The 27,159-nt window shown below is 42.4% G+C and overlaps 2 long non-coding RNA genes across 2 annotated transcripts; one reads left to right on the top strand and one right to left on the bottom strand.

The window, feature by feature from the left end:
- Nucleotides 1-3,454: 3,454 nt before the first annotated feature.
- LOC124062436 lies at nucleotides 3,455-25,767 on the top strand. Its single transcript, XR_006843920.1, has 5 exons — nucleotides 3,455-3,636; nucleotides 22,879-22,925; nucleotides 23,738-24,168; nucleotides 25,264-25,372; nucleotides 25,469-25,767. It is a non-coding gene; the product is annotated as an uncharacterized LOC124062436 (long non-coding RNA).
- On the bottom strand, nucleotides 3,522-12,580 carry LOC124062437. Its single transcript, XR_006843921.1, has 3 exons — nucleotides 12,381-12,580; nucleotides 10,172-10,176; nucleotides 3,522-3,643 (listed from the first exon to the last, which is right to left on the bottom strand). It is a non-coding gene; the product is annotated as an uncharacterized LOC124062437 (long non-coding RNA).
- Nucleotides 25,768-27,159: the final 1,392 nt, after the last annotated feature.

The following is a 27,159-nucleotide window of genomic DNA, read 5'->3' on the forward strand; positions in this document are numbered from 1 at the left end:
TCTAATTTTTGAATAATGGTGTTAGAACGTACAGACGCATCATTTGTTCGGCAGATGCGCGTATTTGTCCTTTCCTTTGGTCAGTTGTAGAAGGTTTTGTACCTAAAGCCACCAGAAGATGGCAGTATATAACCAACAGCACAGCCTCAGACAGAAATGCATTTAGACAAGATGAGCAAAATTACTGTGCTGTGGCAATTTAAGTGTAATGGAAGATTTTTCATCAGTAGATTAATTATGTTTTAAAAACCTGATTTGTAGAAGCTGCAGGTTTAATTATGGGTTTTATGCAGATTCTGTGAAATTACTCATTTCACTACCTTAACAGTTCTACACCTCACAGCTAATTCAGTTCTCATTTTTTTGTTATTTCCAAATTTAGTCTTTGTATTTTCTTCTTGATTTAGTCTGACTACCCTGTGGCTGAAGAGAACAAAGAGCTCCACATCCATTTATTTCAGTCTGATAACAGGGTTTTTTGTTTTTGTCTGTGGTAAATATGGAAGATTTAAGTGCAGCAAGTCTTATCAAGGACAAGGAGCCTCCTGATGTCATGTAATGCCAGAAGCTAAGACCTCACCACTGACTCTTACCAGCACGGCTTTTAAAGCAAGCACGTCTTTTAAAGCAAAACAACACAATAGCAGCTTGTAAGTTTCTGCTCTAATCCACTATCACCAAAGACACTTAACCTCTGCATAATGAGTACAGCTTAGTGTTTCCTCAGGAGGCTGGTTTAAAGTAACTCAGCAGAGCCTCATCTCATCAGGGAGCTGCGTCCACGCTGTGTGCTTCGAACGCCAAGCATCAACTTAAGAGCAGCAGCTGTGGCTGAAGGATGAAAGATACAGACAGCATCCACAAACGAGTTTAAAACTCCCAAAGTCTTATAGGAGTGAAAAAACCGACAACATTTGACTCCCTCTCTTATGTTCATGAGGCAAATATCCAACATGGCGAAGGACAAAGTTTATATTGGCACAAAACTGATTCCATCCTGTTGACATCATAGTGAAGCCGTAGTTTAGCATAGTCACAATCAACAATGCTTACAATGAGATGCTCCAGGTGTGTTATCAAAACTCAAAATATCTGCAACAAGTTCACAGGAATCATAAAAATAGTTTTGGCACAGAGGGGAGAAAAGTCCAATAATTCCCTCCGTTTCAGCTCTACTTATTGTTTCCCCACCCACATTAACTTAATCGACAAATTTGATATTCAATTAATCTTTTAAGTCATTTAGCAAGCAGAGATGTTATTGGTTCCAGCTCCTAAAAGTTGAGCATTTTTTTGTTTCATAATAAAGTGTGAACAAATTGGGATTTTTATCGGTTTCTAAAACAAAACAAGCAATCTGGAGAGCCGCAACGATTACCCGATTCTCAACGTTTTGTAGATAATCAAATAACTGTTTCAATGGAACATCACACATGTCAGTGAACTGATTATGTGCGATTTTGAACTGATGTTTGGTCAAAACAAGACATTCAAAGATGTTACCTTGGAGTCAAGGTGATTTTTCACTTGACATTCTGTTGACAAAATGAGCTGATGAATCGAGTGAAACAGTGAAAACAACTGTTGCTTGGAGTCCTAATGGATGACCTTAAAAAGCAAACCACCGGGTTAACTAATGGATTTTTCTTTGTGGAAAACTAGCTGGGACCTTTTTGCAGGATCGTGTTCTGCTGCTGTGGCTGAGCTCATCAGATCACACACACACACACACACACAATGTCCAAGCCAAACATAACGAGGAAGGAACACTTCCTCTGTTTTTTTCCACATAACTGTCAGTCAGTGAGGATGACAATTCCACTGAGAGCGAATGAAATAAAAGGATGAATAATGAAAATGTCAAGTCCACATGTTCAGTAAGCCCTAAGTAACCTGGAATGACTCAAAAGAATATGCTGCTTTGAAGAACACATCTCTCGGGAACGTATAAATCTTTTGTAACTTTGTCTTTGCTCGCTATGGAGCATACATGCATTTTTACACCACTGCATAGAGCTCATGCATACAAATGAGATTTAGGTATGTTTGCAGGCATGTCCCCCCCCCCCTCCCGTAAGTATTTGCCTCCCTATCAATGTGTTTTAGTTGGCTCTCCGCTCCATTGGTGCTCATGCACCACAGATGATGGTGGTGGTGGTGGGGGCTCTGCGGCTGCCCCTCTGCTCTTCCTCCCAGCATCCTGTTCACATTGTGTCATGAACATGTTGAGGCAGCACCCCCACATGCCTCCCAGTCACCCCACAACGGACCCCACCTCCACCTGCAGGCTGACCCGTCTGCCTGGTCCCTTCCTCCTGTGCAGGCCCTCGCTGGCTTTCCTGTTTTTAATCTCTCTAAGGGATAATACATAAACAAACAGTGTGCACTCAACTCGCTTACACATATCCTTTTGGTGGTTATGTATAATAACTAGCTGGGCCTATCCCCCGTCTGGTGCAGATTACTTTCAAGCCTGAGGAGCTCTAATCAGAAATGAACAGTATGAGTCACAGTGGCCCATGAGCATCAGCCTGGTTCCATTAACTGTTTAAATTGTTTCTGTGATAGGCTGAGAGGCGGCAAGTGGCTGCAGGTCAGTGAGTGTCCTCCGCCTCATTTCCTGCCCAGCGGCTTGTAGAATCCAACACCAGGGATTCTCTCCCTTCTCCCTTTTCATACCTCTCTGTCTCTTATTCGTCTTGTGGGCTAATCCATTGTGATAAGGGAAAGCTCTCCTCTCCGTGAGGCCTCTTTGGCCCCCGGTGAGTGCAGACACTTCTGCACCTCCACTGCGACGGCCAAACCGCAATATGACTCTGTCAAAACGCACTGTTTCCACTCCTGCATGGTGAGATTGGGAGGGTGAGGGAGAAAGAGAGAGATGAGTGGACTGAGGGAGAAAGAAACTACAGCTATCTACATGTCACATATCCCACAGAAAACACCACAGAAGCAGCAGCTCGTAAAGTATGTACTGTACCCATACACAGAATGTGTACTTTACTTAAGTAAAGTACAATAAAATGCCATTTATGCATCAGTAAAAAGTTAGGTCTCAAATACTGACAGCTGGCAGTGAATTCTCAGTCAAACTCATTTCATTCATTTTTGTTTGGTAAGATCTGCTATATAGACAAAAGTATTGGGACACATGGCCATTACACTGACAGGGACTTTAATGATATTGCACGCTACATAGATAGACAGCTTTATAGCTATGACAGCTTCCACTCTTCTGAGAAGCTGTCATCATAACTTTATGGACTAGAATAGAAATAGGACCTTCCCCAAACTGTTGCCACAAAGTTGGAAGCATAGCAAAATTGTCCAAAATGTTTTGGTATGCTGAAGCATTAAGATTTCCTTTCACTGGAAGTAAGAGGCCGAGCCCAACCGCTGAAAAACAGCCACATACAACACCCGAATTCAATAGTAGAGAGGTGTGTCCCAATATTTCTGTCCATATAGTGTAAGTGGAGCTTCGGTGCAGCTGGTTAGCCAACGGGTTGTCGGCAGGTTGCTGGTAGTTAGCATGTCTGCAGCAAAGTGTAATGCTGCATTAGACAGGACAACGTCGCTGCACGCCTGCAAGACGGGAAGTACGAAAATCCTTTTATCCTGACTCGGAAGTGCGAGGTACCCCCTTTAGGTTAGCCTTTAAGTCACATCATTTAAATAGTCAATATTAGCTGCTTTAGCAGTATTTACAGCCGTTTGAAGCCAGATAGGAACAAGCTATCTGTTGCTCCTTTTAGACGAGCTGAATCGATTAAGTGTTGATTTTTATATTACTGGGATTTCAAGCTTGGTTGCACATAATCACGGCCCGACATTACATTTTGTCAACAGGTGTCCTGTTACTCGTTAGGGAGCTGAGGAAAATTGTTTGAACGGCTCGTCCACGTTAGCGCTGGTTGAATGCTAATTAGCATAACTCTGACTGTTAGCTGGTAGCTGGTGATGTGGTGATGGGAACTTGCTAGTTAGCTTGTCATGAGACCTTTACTTGTAATGGGCTATTTTCACAGCGTGTTATTACTTACTTGAAGTACCGGAAAATTTTAAATCTTAATTCTGCTTCTATAAAAAATATTCATGACTAAACCAGAAGCACTCGAAGACGGACTTGGTGGCGCTGAATTGATTAGCTGATTAGCATGAAAGCAATTATTTTTATAATGGAACCATTTTTTCCCAGTTATTTGTTTCTTTAAACCAGTAATGCCAAATATTCCTAACTTCTATCTAATTGTCGGTTCGTTTTGGACTGTGGGTCTGACAAAACATGACATTTGAAAATGTCACTTTTATGGTGGGGGGGCATTTTAGTATTTTCTGACATTTGTTTTCATATAACTGGCAGATTAATCGGTCATGAAAATAATCAGCAGTGTGTGGGTGTAAGTTGACCAGATTTGATCGAGGGTGGTGTGTGTCTCCGTGGCAACAAAAACAACAACCAACCATTACCACATCCTAATACCAATTGTTATAGTACTGCTAAATGCTGATTATGGAAGCTGAACAAAGACAGAAGACAAATGCTAAAGTATCTAATGTGCAAACCAGTGGTTTGGCTGAACGTGGTGTATTCATGTAGGAGTCTGTAACCCCTAATAAGAATCCGAAGCTATCGGTTCCTTTAAGTAGAGGATCCAACTCCACTGTATGTTTCTGCAGACGGCAGCACCTGCTGTAGTTCACATCTTTTGATGATCACACCTGAAGGCTGTGCTTGAGGTGCTAATTATCTCTCATTGTATCCATAAATACCTCCTAATCATGCTGCAATCTTTTGTGCCAAACTGCAGCCTCAGTGTTGTTGTATCAGTGTACCTCATGAGCTATGATGACCTGCACTGAATGCTTGAGGATGTTCGTATGTGTACCTGTACATGTATGTGTTGGTATACTTATACCTGTGTGTGCGTATTAAAGTGTGTTCTCGACACTTGAATGGGAGTCTATGTTTGATCTGATTGATGGTGGTGTTAGTGGAGGCCGCGCTCCTTCGATTGAAGCTACAGGCAGCACTAGGCTTCTCATTAACCTATGATAATGCACCTGTCACCCTGATATGAAAGCCTCGCAGCACATTTGTTGCGGATGACTGTTCTCGCTCTTCTTTTTTTTTTTCTTTTTACTTCGCCTGACTTACAACCCTGCTCCATCTCTCTCCTTCTGTTTCTGTTTTCCTCTTTCAGTTTCAACTGCGTCTTTGTACATTAACACACACACACACACACACACAATGTAAGCAGTAAGCTCCACCATTTGGAGAGTCTTGTTGAATCTGTGCCAAAGCTGACCATAGCAGATGGAGGTTGCCGCATGTGTGTCTTCCCTGTCCTCTACCGAATGCAGCAGCTACAGTATTTAATAGGATCTGTGTTCACCAACCCAAAGGGACCAGGGTTGATAGGGGATCAACTGTTCTAGCTTTCGTGGCTGCGTTTGTGCTTGGACTACAAATGTGACAGTCTCTCTGAAATGGCTAACAGTGTGTGCTATCACACAACATACGCCCTCTGAGTCAACTCGTGTGCTGGCTGAAGGACATGTGATCTGTCCTTCTGGTCAGTGGTTGATTTTAACTCACAATGAGAAGACTTTTTCAGCTTATAACACCAGGATTGGTCTGCACTGGCTGTAGTGCAATTTCCATTATGTTATGTGGAGATGGAAGCACACTATCCTCAATATATTATGTTATGTTATGTTATGTAACAAGTAAATCAGGTTCTGACCTTAAAACATTTCTTCACTTAAGGTTTTTTGGGGTTTTTTTGTAAGTTAATTGATTTCCAGGATACATTCATAGCGTCATCCAATCGGAAGCAACCAACTTTGTCAACATGAAATGTTGTGACCTTCAAATATTACAATTTTAAGGGAGTAAATGGGTAGTTTAATATTTAAAAATATATCAAATTTAATATGTTCATATGTTTGGTGTGTAAATCTTACATTTTTCAACAAATCCATGAAAAGTTAACTTCAAACCTTTTATTGTCAGTATATATATATATATATATTTTTACGTACATCAAAATTCCTCTCTGAATTTAACCCATCACTGATTGAACACACACATACAACATGCAGTGAAACACACAGGAGCAGTGGGCTGCCATTTCAGGCAAATTGGGGTCGGGGAGGGTTAAGTGCCTTGCACAAGAGCACATCATCCAGCTAATGGGGAGGGGGGGCGTTGATTAATCACTCCACCACACTTCCGGACTGGGAATTGAACCGACGGTCACAAGCCGCTTATCCAACCTCTAGGCCACGTTGGTTAAGGTTAAACATATAAAGAGTCGCTGTAGCTGGCTGCACTTGTCATCCTATCATAATGTCTTTTGTAAGTCATTTTCTCCTCATCAGAAAGGCTTCAGCTCCTCCACCAGATGTCTTCTTTATTCCCCGTAGCCCATTCCTGTCAGTTTCTCTTCTCTCCAGAGGGCCTGTGTGTGTGTGTGTGATTTATTTATCCTATCTGCATGTTCAGTGCCAGGAACACACCCCGAGAGCACACAGGACTATGGGAATGCTGCCTCAAGCCACTGGAGAGTGCAGAGAAAGGAGAGGACTTGGAGGACAGATAGTAAATCAGTCTGGACCTGTTTGTCAGAACTGTTGCATGTAAAGTGGAAGCTGCGTCAAAAGGCGTAAAAGGAGAAAGTCGAAGTCGGAGATGAGTGTGCTGAGGACGTTTAGGTTTGGGGTTTTGGGGGAGCAAAGCTTCAGTAGCTCCCATTAGTCACTCTGTCAGATGTTAGACAAACAGATGAGGCTTTGCTGGTCCCATTTGATGCCAGACAGCCTTTGGAATTCAGATTTCCCAATATTGGCAGGACTTGATCATGATTAAAGAATGAGCATGTGTGGTGTTGGGAATGTCTCTGGCACGACTCTTCACTTCCAAACTCTAATCTCCTCTGTTTCATCTTGTGCCGCGCAAATGTATCAGAGGGCAATCAAATATTGCTGTTTTGATGTCTGTGGACAATAACTGGAGTGAGTTTGTGTTGGATACCAGCTGCTCTCATTAAGGACAAGCATGGACAAATAAAAAAGAGGAACACCCTTTTCATAGGGTCAGACCTTCCTGTTTAACAACCAACCAGCTTCCTGTTGGGGCCCCGTCATGGCACACATGTGACATCTCTTTGTCCCTGAGAGTTCATCCTTGACTTTCAAGGGGAAAACCTGCCCTACAATTTAGAAATGCAAACATCCTGCCATCCTTTTTGCTTTTCATCCACACATGCACAGATAAGAAAAATGTTAAAGAATTCTCAAGTGTCGGCATTGCCAACAAATCTGAAAAGATAAAAGCAAGGGGACTCTTGTTGACGTCTCAGAAATTACTGTACCATTTTGAAGCAAACCAGTTTTTTTAAGCATCATTGTGAGCGATGTTTGGAAGTAAGCGGAGTGAGCTGTCATTTTGGAAAAGCGTGAGTGCCCATGTATTTCCACTCCTTAGCAAGTGGGGCTGAAATGGTGGAAAACAAGCCTCTCCTGATGTGACAAGTGCGGGGTGCGTATCTTTAACATGGCACCCTGCCGTGCTTCGCATGTAAGACAGGCCACTGGATGTGGTTGAAGCAGAGAACAGCAGACATGGCTTTCTCAGTTAAAATCGAGCTCTTTTAATAAAAGCTGGGGGAAAAAGTAATGGTAAATTTATGCATCAGTGTAATCAAAATGAGAGGAAGGATGTGGGGAGCCGAGCGGATGGCCTTCAGTGGAATATTCTCGGATGCTGATTAGAGAAGCCATGTTAATGAGATTCATTGACAGCCTAATATGGAGAACAGCATGCCCCCTGCTGTGGCTGTCTGTGCCGTTCCTTTCTCTCGGTCCCCTCACTCTTCTCATCATTTTGCTCTTTTTCTCGCGTTCTTCTTCTCTGCGTGTCCCTTCTTCGCAGAGGGAGCCATGTTTACACCGGACTGAGACAGCAGGGGATCGGGCCTTTTCCACTAAACTCTGCAATGATCACAGTTGTGGAGTCATATTTTTAACATGACACACTTCGCACAGCCCTCCTGTGTCTTCCACCTGAGGTGCTCTAACGCTTCAGGAGCAGCGAGTCCACACGTGTGCGCGCACACACACACACACACACACACACACATACACACACATACACACACACGCAGAGCATCTTGGGATTTGAGTACGTGAGACGCCGCGTGACAGGCAGGCAGCTGGGCCACATTAACTTGAGTAATGACAAACGGGCCACTGCTGTTGGTTTCTTCACCTATAAGCAGTGCATCATAGCCTGTCAGGTGCTGCCACTCAACAGAGCACTTCAGCATGTGTGTGTGTGTGTGCGTTGTATATGTGTGTTGCCCACCAGCCAAATCCTGAAAGATCCATCTCTGGGCACAGTGGAAAGCTGTGCAGGGAAAGTATGGCCCCAGATGTTTTAGCTCACTAAGCTTAAGGATGAGTTCATGGCAAGAACATCTGCGGCTTTCAGCTCTGTTGACCCCAGAAAGAAACTCTTAATCCAGCCAGTTTGAGGACATAATGTGCACATATCCTTTTCATAAGAGGGAAAGCTAGAGATGTGAGTATTGTGCAATCACTTTTGTTCAGATAAACTGCGACCTAATTACTTTTTTTGGCAATAAGAGCTCTTAAAAGAAAGATGGAAGAGTAAAACATTGGCCAGATGCAGAAACAGAAACAAATGTGTTGGAATGCCTGTGTGTGTGTGTGTGTGAGAGAGAGAGAGAGAGAGAGAGAGAGAGGTCGGGGGAGAGGATAGTGAGGGATAGTTGGGGGCGACAGAGAGGTTTTTAAGGAAATACTTGAGACTCTTGATTGTGGACGGCAGGAAGGGAGGCTGGAGGTGTTTGCAGCCAGAGTAAAGTGGCCCCTATTAAGCAGAAGTGTGTTTGTGTGTGTGTGTGTGAGTGTGTGCATGTAGGTAATCCTGTTTCAGGCCAAAAAAAAAAAAAAGAAAAAGTCAGGCCAGTGCTAATGGCCTCCCCCAGGCCACACACTCCTTCAGCAGTAGTGGCTGCAGCTTCAGCGTCGTGACAGAAAGAGAGGGGTCAGCAGAGGTCAGATGGAGGGATGGATCCCAGCGGTGCAGTGTTTGCACTCTGGTCACATCACCCAGCTTCCCCCAGCTGAGGAAAAACAAAACAGAAAAACCACCAGCAAACATCCAGGGAAAAGTCCCCCACATGTTACCATACACAGCCCGTGACCAGGCCATACTGCTGCAAACCCTGTGGTCACACTTTGACCACATCATAACAATTTATATGTGTAGCCCACCATCATTCATCCCTTTGTCATATGATTGTATTTAGCTCTCTACAACAAACCATTGAAACACAGTCCATGTGCTGTTAGATTTTACTTACCTGTTGTTTTAATTTGTTGTTGATTGTAGTATAGCATTGAGTTGTTTGTTGTTCCCCGGTGGGTAACGCAAGGTTTACCCAAGAATACTTGGGTGTGAAAACTGCCTTGCCTACAGTGGAAGATGCATAAGACTAAGGTCAGTAAATACTAGGAGCCAGAAACAGAGCAAAGGCAAAACAGTTTTCAACTCGTATTTAAACTCAAACATTTCCCCAAACTCTGGACACCCGTACACTTGATACACAAGTAGTACCAACTAGGATTACGTTACTAGCATAACACCAAACTGTCGACAGTTAGGTTGCGTTGTGAGTAATGTAGGCAGCAGGTTTTGACAAGGGAGAAGCATTTCTGGAATGAAAAAGGACGATGTCACTGGGTTGACATTGTTATAGAATTGCAATTGTAATTGCAATCGTTGAAGATTTTTGAGACAGTAACTTTATTATTTCTTGAAAATATTTGACAGGATGAGTTCGGCAGTGAACCACCTTGTCCTTTGCAATCTAAGTGTCCAGTTGCATTGTCCAGCTTCTGAAGACCCAGCCAATCACTGTGCCAGTGGACAGAGGCGTCATGTGAGACCACTCTAGTCTTTTATGAGGCCATACCAGACAGACAGGGGGGAATAGGACAGAGGAACACAGTCTTTTATGGGTTATTGGGGATAGTGTGCTTCCATCTCCAGGCTATTAAAGGTCTCCCCAGCATGGAGACTCTCACAGCCTGGGGGTGGGACATGGTGCACCTGGGCTCTCGATGGAGAAAGCAGCTTAACCCCTTCTCTCCCCCTGTGGTTTTTCCATGCTTCATGTTTCCATCTCACCACTTCTATAATGTATTTCCCAGTCAGTTCTCAAAGACTCCTCTATTCCGATGACCTGTTGCCTCATGGTTGCGATAACTCTTGCTCTTCTAGAGGCAGCAGAATTCAGCAGTGAAGCCGAGCAGTATATAGAGTGATTACTGTACCCTCTTGAGGTTAGCTTGTGGTTCTGCTTAGTTTTACTCTCAACAGGCTGCTGCGGGAATAAGTGAACCCGCTCGACTTTTACTGACCTTTCCCACCTCCACTGACAGGCCTTTATGGTACACATGTGCACCCACAGAAAGTGAAAGCCTGCATCACTGGGAGGAATACTCGCCCCATAAACGAGGACGTAATTAACTCCACCACAGAGAATAAGAGGTGGGATTGTAGAGGCTGCACACCTAACTGAATTTTACTTTTTAAATTGAGCTCAATTTCCCCAGCTTGTACTCCTGTATCCATCCATCCAGAGAGCAGAGCAGTTTACTGCCAGCAAGAGAAAATTTTTCGCTAGATTGGCTTTGTCATTTTGATTCATGTGGGGCTTGCTAGTGAGTGTGTTATTGTGCGGTCCTGAGCCTGTCCTCCTGCCGCACCATGCACTCCTCACTGTGTTATTAACTTAGCATCTCAGATGTGCCGTGTAAGAGATGAGTTGTTGCAGTGGGAGGCTTGGAGAATGATAAATTCTTAGAGGAAAGTTTCGGTTTTTCCCTAAATCTTACTTCCGATTGAAGTCTCACCATCTTCACTTACTGTACCCTCTGCGGTGAGCTGAAGGTGGGTGGATGTTGGGGGTGGCACAAGGGAGGATGCAGAAGAAGAAGAAGAAGAAGGAGTGTGAGGGGAGAGGAATTTTGAAAAGGCTCAGTTTGACGTGCAGTCAAAGGAAGCAGTATTCAGATTTCTTTAGTAAAAAATGCTAATGCCATACCGTGAAAATACGGTATGCACATACAGAGTTAAAAGTTGTGCATTCAAAACATTACTTGAGGTTATGGAAGCATCTTTTTTTTTTCAATTAAATGTTCCAGAAAATACACGAAATACGTTCTCAGCAACTAATTTTCTGATGCGCTCTGTATCAACATTTCTGCGACATTAATTAATAACATATTGTTTTAAGAGAAAACGTGACCGGTAACCATTACAATTCCCTTATAAATGTATTTGCTGTTGCACATTAGTTCTAGATAAACATAATTTCTTGGAGACAAAGCTGTAAACATGCTGCTTTATGATTAATATTAGTAGTGTAAGTCACTGCTGTAAGGCGTTTAATTTTAAGCCAATTTTAACTACTTTATATGCTGGATAGTTGAAGCTACAGCAATGCATCATATTCTGTAAGGTTACCGTGTGTTTGTCTGTGAGACCAGCCCCATCGCCACAATAAAAAGCTGATGTCTCTGCAAGCCACAGATATGTAAGGTTTGTACGATGTTCAGAAGTGGCAATTTGGTATTTTAAGCCAAAGCATGATCTGTTCCCATGTGTAACCAAGTGCAGCATTGTCACTGCATAGCATAGACTTTTATCATATTCCTGGATTGCAGACCCATTGTTGTATAATAACAAGGACGCAACCGCTAGATTAGACAGGAGGGAAGTCTGCTCTGTTTCACTTGTTTGATTAAACACGCAAGATTTAATGGGTTAGTGAGTTTGAAGATGACAAGACACAAGGAAGTCTGTCCAAGAAGTAGTCCCACAGGTAATGCCTTTCAAAATTAAAACGTGATTTTTACACTGTTGTTTTAGTACACATTAAAAGAACAACATATAATTCATTATTTCAGAAACTTTAGAGGTGGTGGTGAGCAAATTACTTTACCTTTGGGTTGTGGGTAGGGTTAGAGCCACACTACTTATTTCTGTTTAGCCTTTATGCTAAGCTAAGCTGCAGTCTTTTATGCTGTTAGGCTGCTGGCTGTAGCTTCATGTTCACCACACTGACATGAGAGTGGTATCGATCATCTAATCTAACTCTCACAAGAAAGCCAATAAGCCTATTTCCCCAAGTACTCCTTTAACCCAGATAAAGACTGAGTCAGAAACTCTTAACTGTTGTTTTTTGTTTTTTTTTTTTTAATTCCCAGCCATCTGCGGTCTTCTGCCAAGTGTCCAATTTGTCTATTTTCCTTTTCTTTTTCTCTTCTTCCCTCCTCTGACTCACTGCAGTCTGGACTTGTGTGCCTTGTGCTTCGTGGCCTGTGGATAAGAGAGTGAAAGTGACAGGGCGGGACGGCAAACTGTCCCCAGAGGGACATGATGTCCTTCTGCCTCAGCAGTGGGCAAGCGTCAGCTGGTCCCAAATGAAAGCCTCATCCCAAACTCACCATGACGGGGAGGAAGGAGTCTCAGCTCAACCCTCATGGCGACTGGACAGTCTGATTGCTTGATTGACACTAAAAAAAAACAAACCCTTCAGGATCCTGAATATGTTGGAAATCCAAATCCATCCATAAAAAGTGAACATTATGTAAAACTGATAGTGGTGTATTCTCAACAGGTGCCAAGAGTCTGGATCCGAGCCACTGCCCAATAGTCTGCGGTGAGGAGATAAAAGTTGACAGCAGCAAAGCCATCAAGTGTCATTATAAATCACTCATGGAGGAGTTTTACTGGCCAGTCTGCTGTAGTGCGTATGCAGATGTGCTGGTAAACCTCAGAAGTCTGTCCTGTGATTGGAGAGAGAGAGAGAAATGATGGGCCTCTTGGTTAATGGGGAAAGCAAACGACGAAGGAAGCCTGTGTTTTTCTAGCTCATCTGGTTTAGATTAGAGCACGCCTGCACTGCACTGTCACAGAGAGAGTGCAGATAGAAGCATTAAGATATGAAGAGAGCAGAGGGTGAGGGGGGGAGGGGGTGTAAAAAACAATAATAAACACAGAAAGCAGCGAGGAAGGAGAAAAGCATTTGCAGAGGGTTTTAGGATTTGTGATGAGCTCTGGCTCTGTCACCCTGAGTGCTTAGCACAAGTCAGAGGCATAAACCCTTTAGACAGGCCTTGTGTAACAATAGAGAAGGAAAAAGCGCTTAAGACGAGACCATGAATGAAAGCAGAGAGTCTGGGTGCAGGGAACAGAGCCAGACACGGCTGCTTGCCCCTGGCATGTCCTTGCCCGCTAACTGAGAGCACATGCCTGGCACAGGAGGACAGCTTTAACCCTCCTCACCTTCAGAACATCCTTCTTCCTCAACAGTCCCCTCATCTGCTGCTAATGCACTCAACTTGAACCAAACCACTCGTGACAGTTGCTTTCCCTGCGCTCTCGATGACGATGTGAAATAAAGCCCAGAGACAAAAAAAGTGACGGTATGCATATCTCTCACTGCAGGCTGGTGTTGTTTACGTGGTTTGCCAGCTTCCTCACAATATGTCGTACCTGCCGAGTCAAGAAACAAGTTACAGACATGCTGGAACTAATTGTCTCTTCTGTCGACAACTGCACAGAGAGTAATTTCAAAGGCTTTAAATGATGTTGCCTTGGTTCAGTGTTGGCACCCCGCGTCTATCTGTCATTCTGTCCCACAATATGCAGTGTTAACTGTATACGCCTGTCTGCATGTCAGGGCATCTGTAAATCAGTCTCGGGGGTGAAGAGTTTTTGGCATTTTGCGTCCGCATGTATGTTGTGTTGATAAGTGTGTGTGTTAATCCAGGGTTTTAGACAGTAGGCTGAGTGGAGGGATTTGGAGCCCCGTCAGTCTGTTTCAGCGTGTTGTGGAGCCTTCGTGCAGACAGGCTTTCTAGGTCAGGCTTAATTGACGACCTGTATTAATAACGGTGAGTGGCATGTGTGTGTATTTATATGTGTGTGTTACTGTCCTGGATTTTGCTGTCTCACTGTCCTCGGGGCACAGCTGAGATCCCCTTCAAAAAAACACCCTCTGACCCTCCACCCTCCTCTCCTGCTCCCTGCGGTTCCTGCTGTTTTTGGGGATATCACTGGAAGAGAGACAGTTAGTGTGTGTGTGTGTGTGTGTGTGTGTGTGTGTGGGAACGTCCTGCTGTCACTGCTGGCAGGCCAGTCTTTGTCCACACGCTTGTCTGTTTTGTCTCTACATGGGGTCTCTCTCGCCCACACCCACTCAGATACGAGTGGGGGATGGTGGGGGTTGCAGTCTGAACACATAACATCACCTCTAATGGGTAGAAAACACAAAGTAGTGATGAAACAAAAACAAGTATTTCAGCGGATACTAGTTATGTGAATACGAAGAAAATTTCATGTCCATACGAGCTCATCCACTCCCTCATCTCCAGCAGTGCGGACGACTGCAAATGCGACAGAGCTTCTAACAAAAAGGCCATTATACAGTCATATCATACACGGGGCTACACATAGTTTTAACAAGAACCAGGAGATCCAAACACATTATTCCTGTTCATAAAGAAAATATCATCTCTGTTTCAATGCGGGTGTTATTTTTGTAGCCCAGGCCGTCGTTTCTATCAGTAGCAATAACATTGTGCTCTCAGGAGGTCTGAGAACACTGCAACTGCTTAGCCAAACTTATTTAGAAGAGAAAACAAAGGCGAACTGTAGCATTATTAACCCAAGCTGTCGGTTATGAGCATCCATCACAGTTCCTGGTTCAACTTTGACCCTTTGCGATTGTGTGCGCATGCAGTTTTCCTGTTGAATGAGGGATAGTTACAGATATCAGGTGTGCTGCCCATTGATATTTCCTTTTTTTCTCCCCCAAATGAAGCAGTTGTAGTACAGATTTCAGAGTCCGATGTTACTCTGCATTAACATTATAAAATTTGAAAAGATGTCCAGAGCTATAAAAATAAAACACAAGTTGTAATAAGAGTTTCGTTTAGGAGTGATGTGCTCAGTTGCCCACTTCTGTTTGCAGTCTTCTGAATGCACTGCATTTTTCAGAGAGTAAACCTGAATTCCCCATGTGATCTTTACACCAGCTTTCACCTACGTAGAACATAATTTAAAGAGCTGCTGCTAGTTTATGAAGCACTTAATTGGTCCAGGTCCAAAATACACTTCTAGTTTGTTTAAAAAATAAGAACTAAATTCTGGTCCTTTATGTTGACATTAAGAGCTTTAAACCGTAAGCACGATGAAGCTGCATTTTGTTTCTACGCTGCACACAAAATGAATCAACCTTCACCACTCTAGAATTAAAACACCTGTAGCTTTGATTTTCTCATTTATTCCATGTCAAATAGTCTCTTTGTCAGTTGTCTCTGCTTGAAGTTATAAATAAGCTTGTGCTGTCTCTCTCTCAAGATCATCTTTCTGCTGGAAAGTGAAAGTCTTTGAGGACACACTTGAGGGGAAAGACCTTTGTCATTACAGAGGAGCTCTCTCATCATGGGGAAAATGACTAACTGTATGATGCAAACCCTCAGCTCACAAACTTTTTTCATTGGGGGAAAAAAAACTCAGCCAGCTTCTGAGGGAGGATATTTTCTTCACACAATGAGCAACTTCCTTGTAAATCTTGCAGGATGCACTTTGAGCCCGAACATGCATGCATGCTGGGTCTGGAAGTGAAATCTGTGCTACCTTGAAAGCAGAAAGTCGGTAAACTGTCGTCTCTGGAGCAAATTGCGGCTTCTGCTCGGCCTCCTAATCCCTCGTGGAGGTGCTGTGTTCAACACGCACTCCAATAACACACCACTTCTGCTTTCTGACACACGCCTCAGCTTTATCTGCGCTTCCTTTATTTGTTTCTCATCCACCAGCTGTAGCTGGACACCCCTCACTCCACCCCATCCTTCATTCTGCATCCGTCTTCTACCCCAGAACCGTCGCTGCTCCCGGAGGAGATGTCAGGGCAAAGCGAAATCATGTCCGTGATCACAAAACCTCAGTGCTCTGACAGGCTAAAGCCCAGAGCACCAGGAACTGCATGCATGTGCGTGAGCGAGATGGAAGAAGAAGTGAAGCTGGGGGTGACGTTATTTGTCTGTTTATATGAGTGAGTGTGTTCATATGTATAGTGATTCTTTCAAAAATTCCCACATTGACTAACATCTTACAGCAGGAGCATAATAAATCTCTGGCTCCTTGTTAAGACAATATTTTGGACTTGGACTCAGGCAAACTTTGGTCTGTGGAATGTGAATGTGATAGCTTGTAATTCCTCACATCTGTTTTCCTCATAAGCGTCCACATCTTTATATGGTCAAAGTATTCTGTGGCTCCTGCCGTCTGGTAACAATGTCTAGAAATGGCCCGAGATCACCTAATCATGCCCATATCCACATTTTGACATCAGTGCTGTAGCCTGCTCTCAGAGGCAGCATTGGATCATGTTGTGCACACTCCGTCTCACTAAGACTCGTGATGCTCAAGTAACTACAGGCTCACATTGAGATGCATGTTGTTGCTGGAGCACACTTGACGTACACATTGTTTCCCTTCTCTGGGAGACTCATACTTTTGTCTAAGCAGACCGACAGGGCCAAGTCCTGGCTCGCTTGCTAAACTCTGTTGTCATGGCGACAGAGACGTGGCAGTTGGAGTACATCTCCTATGAAAATAAGACCAGCACAGAGCATTGTGCATCTACTCGCGCTGCCTCTTTACTATTAATGGACATAAATATTTATGTGGTTTGGAAGATATTTTCACGGTGGAGGAGAACCCGTGGCCTGTGGTGAGCAGCGACATGAGCTGATGAAGTGGTTTGTGTCAGACATTTGTGACTGTGCTCATGTGTGGATGCACGAGTACATTTCCCAGCAGCCTTAAATCTCACACGGTTATACAGTAAGAATAATAATGTGGGATTTTAATGTAACCCAAATGTTCTTTATTGGGTTTTACACCCATTTAAATCTCACTCATCTCTAGCAAGCCTCTAAATTTGAATCATTATTCTCTGTTACAGAGGCCTGAAAATGGATTATGTTTGCACTACTGTGCATTTGTGTAACTTAAAGCTGGATGACACAATTCTAATTCATCCCACACTGATACTGTTTTCAGTGCCATACAGTTTTCCTCTCATTGTGACCAGGATTTTGCTGGGTCTGATTTCAGTCCAGCAACCTTGCAAAAAGTAGAGAGCAGGAAGAGTAATGCAGGCTTACATAAAATAAATACAGTCCAGTCTAACTGTATTTGCTTGTCCTTTTCTTAGTTTTTCATAAATGGCACTCACTTGCTGCAAGGTCACCCTGTCGCTTCAGCTTGATGTTTGATATCTATATTTTATTGGCTTTTGTGCCTCCTGTGTTTCATGCTCGATGCTGCGCTCCTCCATTTTCCCTCTCCAGCTTTGGTCTCTAACACACACACATCCTCTTTTGTTTCAACTCTTTCTCTTCAGATTCTTTTGAATCTGTAACATTATTTCTGGTAAAAGTGATAGAGACTCCTCCCTGAGGGCTTCCCACAGTGGGCTCAGCTTTATGGCAGATTAAATCATAAGTAGAGCCTCTGGAATCTACAGAGAGAGAAGAAAAATCATCCTTTTTTTTGTATTTCATTTGCATGCTTTCCTCATCTTTCCTCCAGGCCTTTTGGTTAACGAGACCCACCTCCCATGACTGTCTCACAATCTATCTTCTCCATGATGACTAATTTAAATGGCTTTGATAATCCGTTAGTACTATGAATTAAATAGCCATTAGAAGAGGGTTCACAGAGCATGAGGTGAATGGAGGATGTGGCCTGCAGTCTCCTCTCCATCTCGCGTCTCACTCTGAAGAAAAGTACTTTTCACTGATTGAAAGCATTAGTTACAAACAAAAGAAGCGCTGCCAAAAGGCTCCAATATTTTCCTATCATTCAAAGCTGGACGCAGCCTATACTTTATTTTCCATTTAATCTTTGAAGACCAAGTTAAGATCTCTCTCTTTTTTTGCTTTTCTTTTTTTGCCCTTATTTTCAGACAGTCATAGCCTCAGGAACAGTATGACTGGAGTCCAGCTTTGTAGAGCATGTATGACTACAGGACTGTTTCACCCTTTAAAAGTTATGTTCTTTAAAACAAAAATTTCTTTAGAGTACAATATGTGTAAAGAATATATTTGGTCTGCATTTTATTTACATCTTCCTTTAACAGACAGTGGGATTTTTATTATTTTTAACCTCCCTTTTTCCCTTAAAACCAGGCCTTATGGTCACTCCACTCTTCCTCCAACACCAAAACTGTAAATATCTCCCTTTCCACATCTTGTCCTAAATAATCACACGGAAACCATCTTCTGCTATGTTAACTAACTCTTTGAAATGAAAATTAAAAATGGAAACTTTTTTTTTAAACTAGGTGTTCTAATACAATTGAAATCAATCAAAAACAAAATCCTCAATTTTGTTGCCAAGAGTGAGATGAGACGACTGATGCCAATACTATGTCTGTTTGGTAAATACAAATCTGCCATCAGAAGAGCCAGACTGCCTGTTTCCCACTTGTTTCCAGTCGTGGTGCTAAGCTAAGCTCACTGCTGGCGCTAGCTTCATATTTACTGTACAGATATGAGTGCTCTTATCAGTCTTCTCATCTCGCTCTCGCTAAGTAAGATAAGTCCTTTCCCAAAATGTCTTTTCCATTCCCTCAGTGAAATGCTGTTCTCCTTTTTACCAAAGTGCCTTATCTGGATGCTAGAAGACAATACCTGCTGGTTTTGGAGCTTAGAGAAAGACATGATCTCACTTTGGTCAAATTGCTGGCTGATTGCAATCAGGCCTTTCTCTACCTGCCCTATGAAATCGTTATCCCATGTGCTACAGAGGAGGGAGGAAGTCTGTCCTATCCAGTTTTCCCCCCTGCTGTCTCTGCTATACAAGTTCAACTTCTGACGATATGAATGATAAAAATCAGAAATAAAGTCGACGTATAGTCACAACATCTCTCAAACTCGGTGAGTTTGCCTCATGGGTGGTATCTTTTGATCAGTGTCGGCCTAAAAGAACACAAGCAGTAATTTGTTCCAGTTTACTGTAGAGTACATCACTGCCAGGAGGGAGGAAAATGTTTTCATTATTAAACAAGGCCCTCCGGCAGTGAACATCTGCATTGTTAGCAGTAATTAACAATGCACTTTCCTTCAGGATAAACAGTTTAATAAAGAAACGGAAAGCATCTGAGTTGGAAGCTCTCGACACAAGGTGAGTGGCTGGAGCAGATTTATGACAAGTCTTCCTGTAAAGCTCAAATGAGAAAAACCGATGGAGGGGGCTTGTGTTTTTATACGAGCTCTATTCCCTGAATCCACATCTCATGTTAAAGTTTCATGTGCCTGTCACTTTGTGAGTCCTTCCACGGAGTCGGAGCAAATTGAACATTCATCCTGAGGGAATATAAATATCACATTAAAGAATCTGATCCTTTTTTATTAAGAATGTGTACACTACCAAATGACAAAGGCATCAGCTCTCCCCTGATGGACCCGGGGCCTTGGATTTATGATTTAAAATGATCTTTTATATCAACCACAGCAGTCAGGTGTGTCCCCTGAAAGTGCCTGCTGAGTTTTGACATGATGAAGAGAGCCGACCTGGGCTGCTTTGCTTTTCCTATTTGCTTTCCAACCCTCATTGCTTTCCCTTTTCATTAAGTCCTCCATTTCACATTGTATGAGACATGCTTGCCATTTGTTCTTCATGCTTGATCTTGAAGTAGAACTTTCACATGACAATATTTCACAATTTATACTGTGACCTCGCTGGCTGAGACTTGAATCACCACCGATGATGCTCCAAGGTTAAATGTTCAATCAGACTGTCCACCTTCACCTTGTCATGTCCTTGTATGGAAATAATTACAGCAGTGCTCCTCAGTTTCACATGATAGACCGTCCCAATCAATCACCTGAATTGTCTTTGTAGACTGACCACATCTTCAAATAATGGAACTGAGATCCATTATTAAATTAATGTGTCACATTTCTCAGACGTGATGAGGCTCATCTTTGCCCTGGTGGACAAATAACTGTCTGTCCATCGCTTCACGTTCTCTGACAGGCCTGTTGGCGACATGACCTTTCAGTAAGGCATAATTACTGCCTTAATTTTAGTTGAATTTTAATTATCTTAAAATGATGCTATATTATACATAATTCTTTACACTGTATTATTTAGTGAGAGTAAAGAATGGTGTGCATTTAGCAGAGCTGGCAGCTCGGTGTTGTTGTGAGCAGAACTGAACCATAGAAGCAGAACCCATATGGAGGAAAGCATCTGCGGGCTAAAATGTTCTGATCTGCTGATGGAAAAAGCAAACATTATAATTCCATTTCCTTTGTTTATGGTGTTTCCTTTAAGGTTTACATACAAATATTCATACCAGCGAATTTTTGACATGTTGACTCCAGCGGAAACAGGCTGTGAATGCATCACAGACAAATCGTCACTATTTAAGATGACAGTTGCTTACTCACACATGCATTTAGTATTTACTTAGAGTCATGTTTGTGTATACATTATGAATGTAAGTCTAACGTATGCTCTTTTTAGTCTGCCTTTGGTCTTTAACTCCTGAGGTAAATATCTGGTTGTTTAGCTGTTAACATGCTCTACTGTGCTCACCAGTGAGCTGCTAAATGTTCCTGCTGTTTGATGCTCAGCAGATGATGTATAGATGGGTTTTTTGTTTTCTTTTTTATCACTGAATAGGGCTGCCTGTTTTTACTGAAAACAGCACTATAACTGTTAACCATACAGTAAAAAGGCTGTAAACTCAAACAAAAGGCAGAAACATGCTAAAATGGGCAGTTGAACTGAGAGATATGGAATAATAATATCACTGTTATTGTTGATATTGCTGTATCGTGACACCCCCTATTTTGAACATAGGGATTTTCAGGGATTTTCAAGAGAGGAAAGTCTGTGCTGCTGACCTTGTGTGACAATTAGGGGCTGGTAGGGGAGCCCACTTAGCAGTAAGTTCTGTATGGCGAGGAGGGAATCAGTAAACAGTGTTTTTATTGATTTCTCCTCTGAGACCACCAGGGACCTTACAGGAGTCCGCTGATATTTTTAAATGTACAGGTAGTTAGACAAAGAGCTGTTGTCTTGTAAAGAGAAATATCCAGTTGAAAGATAAAATGTCAAGATGTCTTTTTTATTTCTCCTGAAATCTCCTTTTCTCCAGCTGGAGGTGTTTTTCATTTTTCCATAGAAACAGAATGAAAATAAAAACATTCAGTCAGTGCAGGTTTCGTTTTGGACACTGATTTTTTGGTATTCTCTGTCTTATGTGTTTTTCAACTGAAGCATCCTGCTGCTCTTGTGCGTGTAGAAACAGGTTAGCAAACCCTGCCCTCACGGGAACAACACCTGATTTGTGTTTTATAGTCACAAATTAAATTATGTATGCAAGCTCTGGCACTTCGAACATGTTTGAGCAATTTTCATTTTTCTCGGGGAGTTGTGTTTACATCCTTATCTGATGACATCTGGAAGGTTTTGAGGAAAAATCCTTTGTTTGTATTGTATATCTGTACAGAGAATTGGACAGGTGTTTTCAAGGAGCAGGCCTGTTTTCCTTATTGGCCACGCTATGCACACACACGCGTAAGTCCCTGATGGTTGTCCTCAGGCCTGTTGGATCTCACATAGAGCAGACAGTAATGAGAAAAAGGATAACTGTGTGCCATCAGCAGCTGAGCCCTGCAGCTCCTGTCAGCATTAAATGCACATATATAGCTGCTGGCCATGCAGTTGCTAAGGAAGTGTTGGTATCCAAGCAGGAGTTGGCAGAGAAACATCCCCAAAGTTGATTCAAGAGATTGGATGCCGCTGGAGTTGATGTCTGAGCTGCATACATATTTCATTTATGTATACTATAGTTCTCTGAAGGGAAGCAGGAAAATTACCTGGGCATCTGTAAAAAGGCTGCAGTGTAAGTGTAGCAGGTCCAAAATAAGCTCTGGGAACGTCATTATCGGCTTGTGGACAAGAAAAAAAATAACGTTAGTGGTGGAATTGGACAGTAGCAGGAGAGTTATGGTTCTGTGTTAACAGGTCTCCACATTAATCATGGTGAGTGGGGTCCCCAACAATTTGGATGCAGGAAAAGTAGTCACCACCATGACGGTGTTGTTTCCTCACCTGGTTACTGCTCTTCAGTTAAAAGCTCTTGAAACCAGACCCTCTGCACACATGTCGCCAAAGTACACTGTAAAACATTACATGAATCCTTAGAAACATGATGTCCACTGGCTTGAAATCTTGAAATGATGATTTGAATGAAGGAATAGCTGAGAGTTCATTAAACTCATGAAGTTTCCAAACAGACATGTTCAGCATATGCTGAACTTTAATGCTTCACAGGCAAAGCGATGTGTTGGTTTACTGTGATTAAATGAGATTTGTTCATTCAGAAAAAAAAATACACCACAAGGCTGTACTTAGGTTACTGTATATTTTCTTTTGTAATTGTAAAGTCTCTTGTCTTTTTCAGTCTGTCATTTCATTTTTCTTATGGAGTGTCAAGTGCTGGGTTTTATATTGTGTCTTGTTTTCTGTTTATCCTGACATTATTTGTGTGACTATACTGACCCTTCTTTCCTGTCATTTGAAGGAAACACACATGATGGGTTCCAGCTGAGTGTGTTTTAACACAAGTTAAGTTATGTCATTGTTGTTTCCTTCAATAAAAATGGAACCAGTGCTAACCTTGATGACGGTGTGTATTAGTCGCTAATCGAAGGCAATGGGAACAATCTCAAATGTTGTCTTTATTCCAGCACTGGTAGGGAAATGGCTCCAACAGGGAAAGCAAAAGGACTTTGAGGTAAATGACTCTCCCTACTGTAAGCACGTAAGTGGAAAAGAAATGTCACTCTAATGTCTATGTATGGCAAAAGAAATGATGATTGATCTTAGAATTTTAAGTTTATTTGACATTTTAGTATCTATCAGTCTGTTGCTTGTTGATGCTGCTACATTCAGTTCAGTATAAGGCCTATAAAAGCTTGTTTCAAAGCTTGTTTGTTTTATTTCAGCCAGTTGTTGTCTACATGGCTAGCAGTTTGACACAAGTTTTGTTAACTAACATAAAAAGATAAACAATGAGAAAAAAAAACTTGTCTTACTTAACTCCAATACCCTTTGTCTTCATTAATGTGTCTGTTTGCTCTGCATGTTTCAGGTCTCAGTAAAATTTGCTCATGTATTATTTCTCTGACTAGTATTATAGTGGTTGCCATAGTTACATGGCAAGCTAAACTACAGGTCGAAAAAGTTGAACCATCATCAGCTCAGATGGCAGAGTGAGAGAGGTGGCATCCTAAACGCTTGTTATTAACCTTAAGGTTAATGGCTCAGCATCCTGTTTGAGACAGACTAGTCACATCATGATTGTTGCTGTGGCTGCTGGAGTCTTTTATTCAGTTTTTAACCAGGAAGCAGTGTTCAGTCACAGTGAGGGTGAATCCACTGCAGAAACTGCTAAAATTCTTTAAGACATAAAAGTGAATTTGTGTAGCCAGTTAGCTCTTATACTTTCAACTTCAATCAGCTTACAGTGTTTTACAGTGCACTGAGCCACAACGCCTCCAATCCACAAATCATAATTCATTTTTAAAAATCTTTTGTATCCCACAGTTCCACCTTCCAAGACTCCCAGACCAGAAAATGTGTCTGGGCTGGACCATTAACCACAGAGCTCCATACTTGTGCTGCACACACAACCACTGACGTTCCCCCTGACACAAGAAGTGGCCCAGACCTGCTTGAATCAAACTAAACAGTGACGTCTTGTCAAAACACACTTGGAATGTATAGCACACCTAAAACAACTGTTTCAATGCAAAAAAATAAATCTACAGCGTTAAAGATATATGTTCTGAGGTAAACGAAATCCCAAAATAAAGCAGAGGAGCAGAGACATTCTGTGTGACAGACAAATGGCGCTTTCCCTCTCCCTGAATCAGATTTCCAGAGGAGGAGGAGGTGGAGGAGGGGATGCAGTGGTGGCTCCCCTGGCCTACTTTCCTCCATCCACAAGCCAGTTCATCCTCCTGGGAACACTGGAGGTACAGTATATGCAGGGAGTTCAGCCACGCTTGGCCTGTCATGGCAGGACACAAGAGAAATGGCTGCACTCAAGGTGGCGAGGAGGGAGAGTTGGTCAGCACGCTTACTGTACATAAAGAGGGAACAAGGGCAAAAATGGTCCAGTCATCCCATGTTTCCATCTTTGTACTCTCCATTTACTCTCGCTCTACAGCTTTGGTGCCTCGTGTGTGTTTTCTTGCTGCTTGGCTAAACTCAGAGCCAGCAGATGTTTCTCCCCTGTGTAGGTAGAGGCAGATTGACATACCTCTCTGTGCCCTTCTCCCACTTTCCCTCCCACTCCACCTCCTTCTCCCTCTCCCTCCCTCGTATCCTCAGGCTCCTGTCACTGACTGAGCTTCAGCAGGTAGACATCCATAATTATTAAGGTGGAGGAAAGTCTCACACTAGATTGCCTACAGGTGTTTTTTTAATGCAGAGGAATGCACACAGAAACAGACAAAAAGTACAAATGAAACAGTACGCAAGCATTAAAGATACTTCTAAAAGCTTTCTAATTTCAGATTCAGTGTGTTAATACTCTGATTTTCTTTTTTACGCCTCTTCCCACGGATTTGTCCTATTACTCCTCTATACAGTGTTCGGGGCTTGTTGCTAGGGTACAGCCAGGTAACATACAGCATTACCACAGGAGTTCTTAAGATGAAGGTGGTTCCAAATAAAGATGATTCATTACCTGCCAGCTTAAGAGTGAAACTGTTGTCACCTTCCTCTATCCCTTCTCTGTCAGCTCAGCTAGGTGACAGACACTGACAGGCTCACTAAGCCAAATGGAGATGCATGAATTCACAGATGTTTTCATGTGAAAGGACACTGATTTCGAACATCGCAGACAAATTCTTGGGGGCCAAGATGTTTGTCACTTACCTTACAAGGACAGTTTCTGCTTAAAAATCTAGGTTAAAGAGGACTGTTTTCCTAAAGGTTGCCCTCCAGACAAATACGTGTTGAAATTCTGCAAAACCAAATTATGACTCATACAGTAAATGGAAAATTAAGGACTGCAAGCCTGTTTAGCAGTAGTGTAACTGAATTTGTGTATGGTTTTCCGAAAGGGCATCAAGAAGATGAACGTTGCACGTCTCCACCCTGTCTCACAGTTTGATCCCGTCCTGGAGTCATGGGGGGACAGGAAGCCATGAGACATGGCACATTTCCCCCCAGGTACTGGCTGATGCCCCTTGACAGATTGAGGCTGCAAGGTTGCTCAGTGATCTTCCTGTGTGCATCTGTGTTTATATACATCTCTGTGTGTCTTAGGGATGTTACGCTTATCAGCATAATGGGAGGCAAACTGCACAGTTGGGGGAAAGACTTCCAGGGCTTTGTTTGTTTGTTCAAACAAATGAAATAAAAATCTAAAATAAATGAATCATAAAAGCAATCATCAGTGCTTTGTGGCTTCTCATCCTACTGTGATTTCTGCTCTGTTTATTTTTTAAAGCTACCAAATAACTTTTTAATTGCCTTTTTGCAAATGAGCCTAATCTGAACAGTTAATGTTCAATCACTGAGTCTATCTGATGCCTGCAGAAATTTTACTTTTAAAGGTGCAATAAGCAATTCTGGTTGATTGCTGAGTCTCATTCCCAAGTCGTCAAATACCAGATTTTCTGTTGGTGTTACATTTGTCAGAATAATGGAAGGCAAATAACAAAGTTTTGAGTTGGAAGCCTGGGAATGAGACTCAATCACCTTTAAAAGGAACAGTTTGACATAAAACGTAGACAAAGTTATAATCCAAAACAGACACGAGAGTTATGGGGGTGGGCGCAATAAATCGGGACTTTGAATTGTGCAAGACCTATTACATGTGTTGCTCATGTGCTACAGCTTTACAGATACTTGGTATAACTGTAATTAATAAAATAAGAAAGGTCTGCTCCAAGAAGTCGTTGCATCTGGCGGATTGTCTCCAAGAAAAAGTCTTTAGGAATCAGTCTTTATGCTAAGCTAAGCTAAGCTTAGTGTCTCCTGGTTCTAGATACATATTTAACACTAGAGCTGAAACAGTTGGTTGATCAGCAGCCAACTGACTGGCAATATAATATAATATAATATACTGTAATAAGCAAAAATGTCAAACATTCATTCCTCTCCAGTGTGAGACTTCGTGGCTTTTCACTGTTGTGTTATATAGACAAAAGCATCGAGGCACCTGACCATTTCACCAACAGGGACTTTGCATTCTAAACACATAGACAGCTTTGCGGCTGGAAAATCTTCCACTCTTCTGGGAAGGCTTTCCACAAGACTTTGGAGTTTTTCTGTAGGAAGTTTTGCCCATTCATGCAGTAGAGCATTTGTGAGGTCAGACACTGATGCTGGACCAAAAGGCCTGGCTCACAGTCTCTTTTCCAGTTCATCCCAAAGGTGTTAAGTGGGGTTCAGGTCAGGGCTCTGTGTGAGCCAGTCAAGTTCTTCCACACCAAACTCATCAAACCATGTCTTTGTGGGCCTTGTTTCGTGCACTGGGGCTCAGTCATGCTGGAATAGAAAAGGGCTTTCCCCAAACTGTTGCCACAAAGTTTGAAGCATAGCAAAATGTCCAAAATGTCTTGGTATGCTGAAGCATTAAGGTTTCCCTTCACTGGAAGTAAGGGGCTGAGCCCAAACCCTGACAAACATTCCCATCCCAATACTCTTGTCTATGAAGTGTATGTAAATAATGTATTTTTGTTGTAGACTGTTGCTTGGACAAAAGAAGCACTCTGAAGACATCACCCAGCCTAAATGGTTAAATGATTAATTGAGAAAATAATCAGAGAATGAAATAATGTAAATATTTGTTTGCAGCTATATTTGACACACAGATGTGATCTTCTCATACAAAGTTCAGCATGAAAGCAAATAAGCATATTTTCTTTTACACTACACACTATGCATGTCAATATCAGAACAAAATAAGCTTCACAGTCCTATTGGGAAAGAGAGGCTTTCGTGGCATTTTA

The sequence above is a fragment of the Scatophagus argus genome, chromosome 7 (genome assembly GCF_020382885.2).
Source record: "Scatophagus argus isolate fScaArg1 chromosome 7, fScaArg1.pri, whole genome shotgun sequence".
Classification (NCBI taxonomy): domain Eukaryota; kingdom Metazoa; phylum Chordata; class Actinopteri; family Scatophagidae; genus Scatophagus; species Scatophagus argus.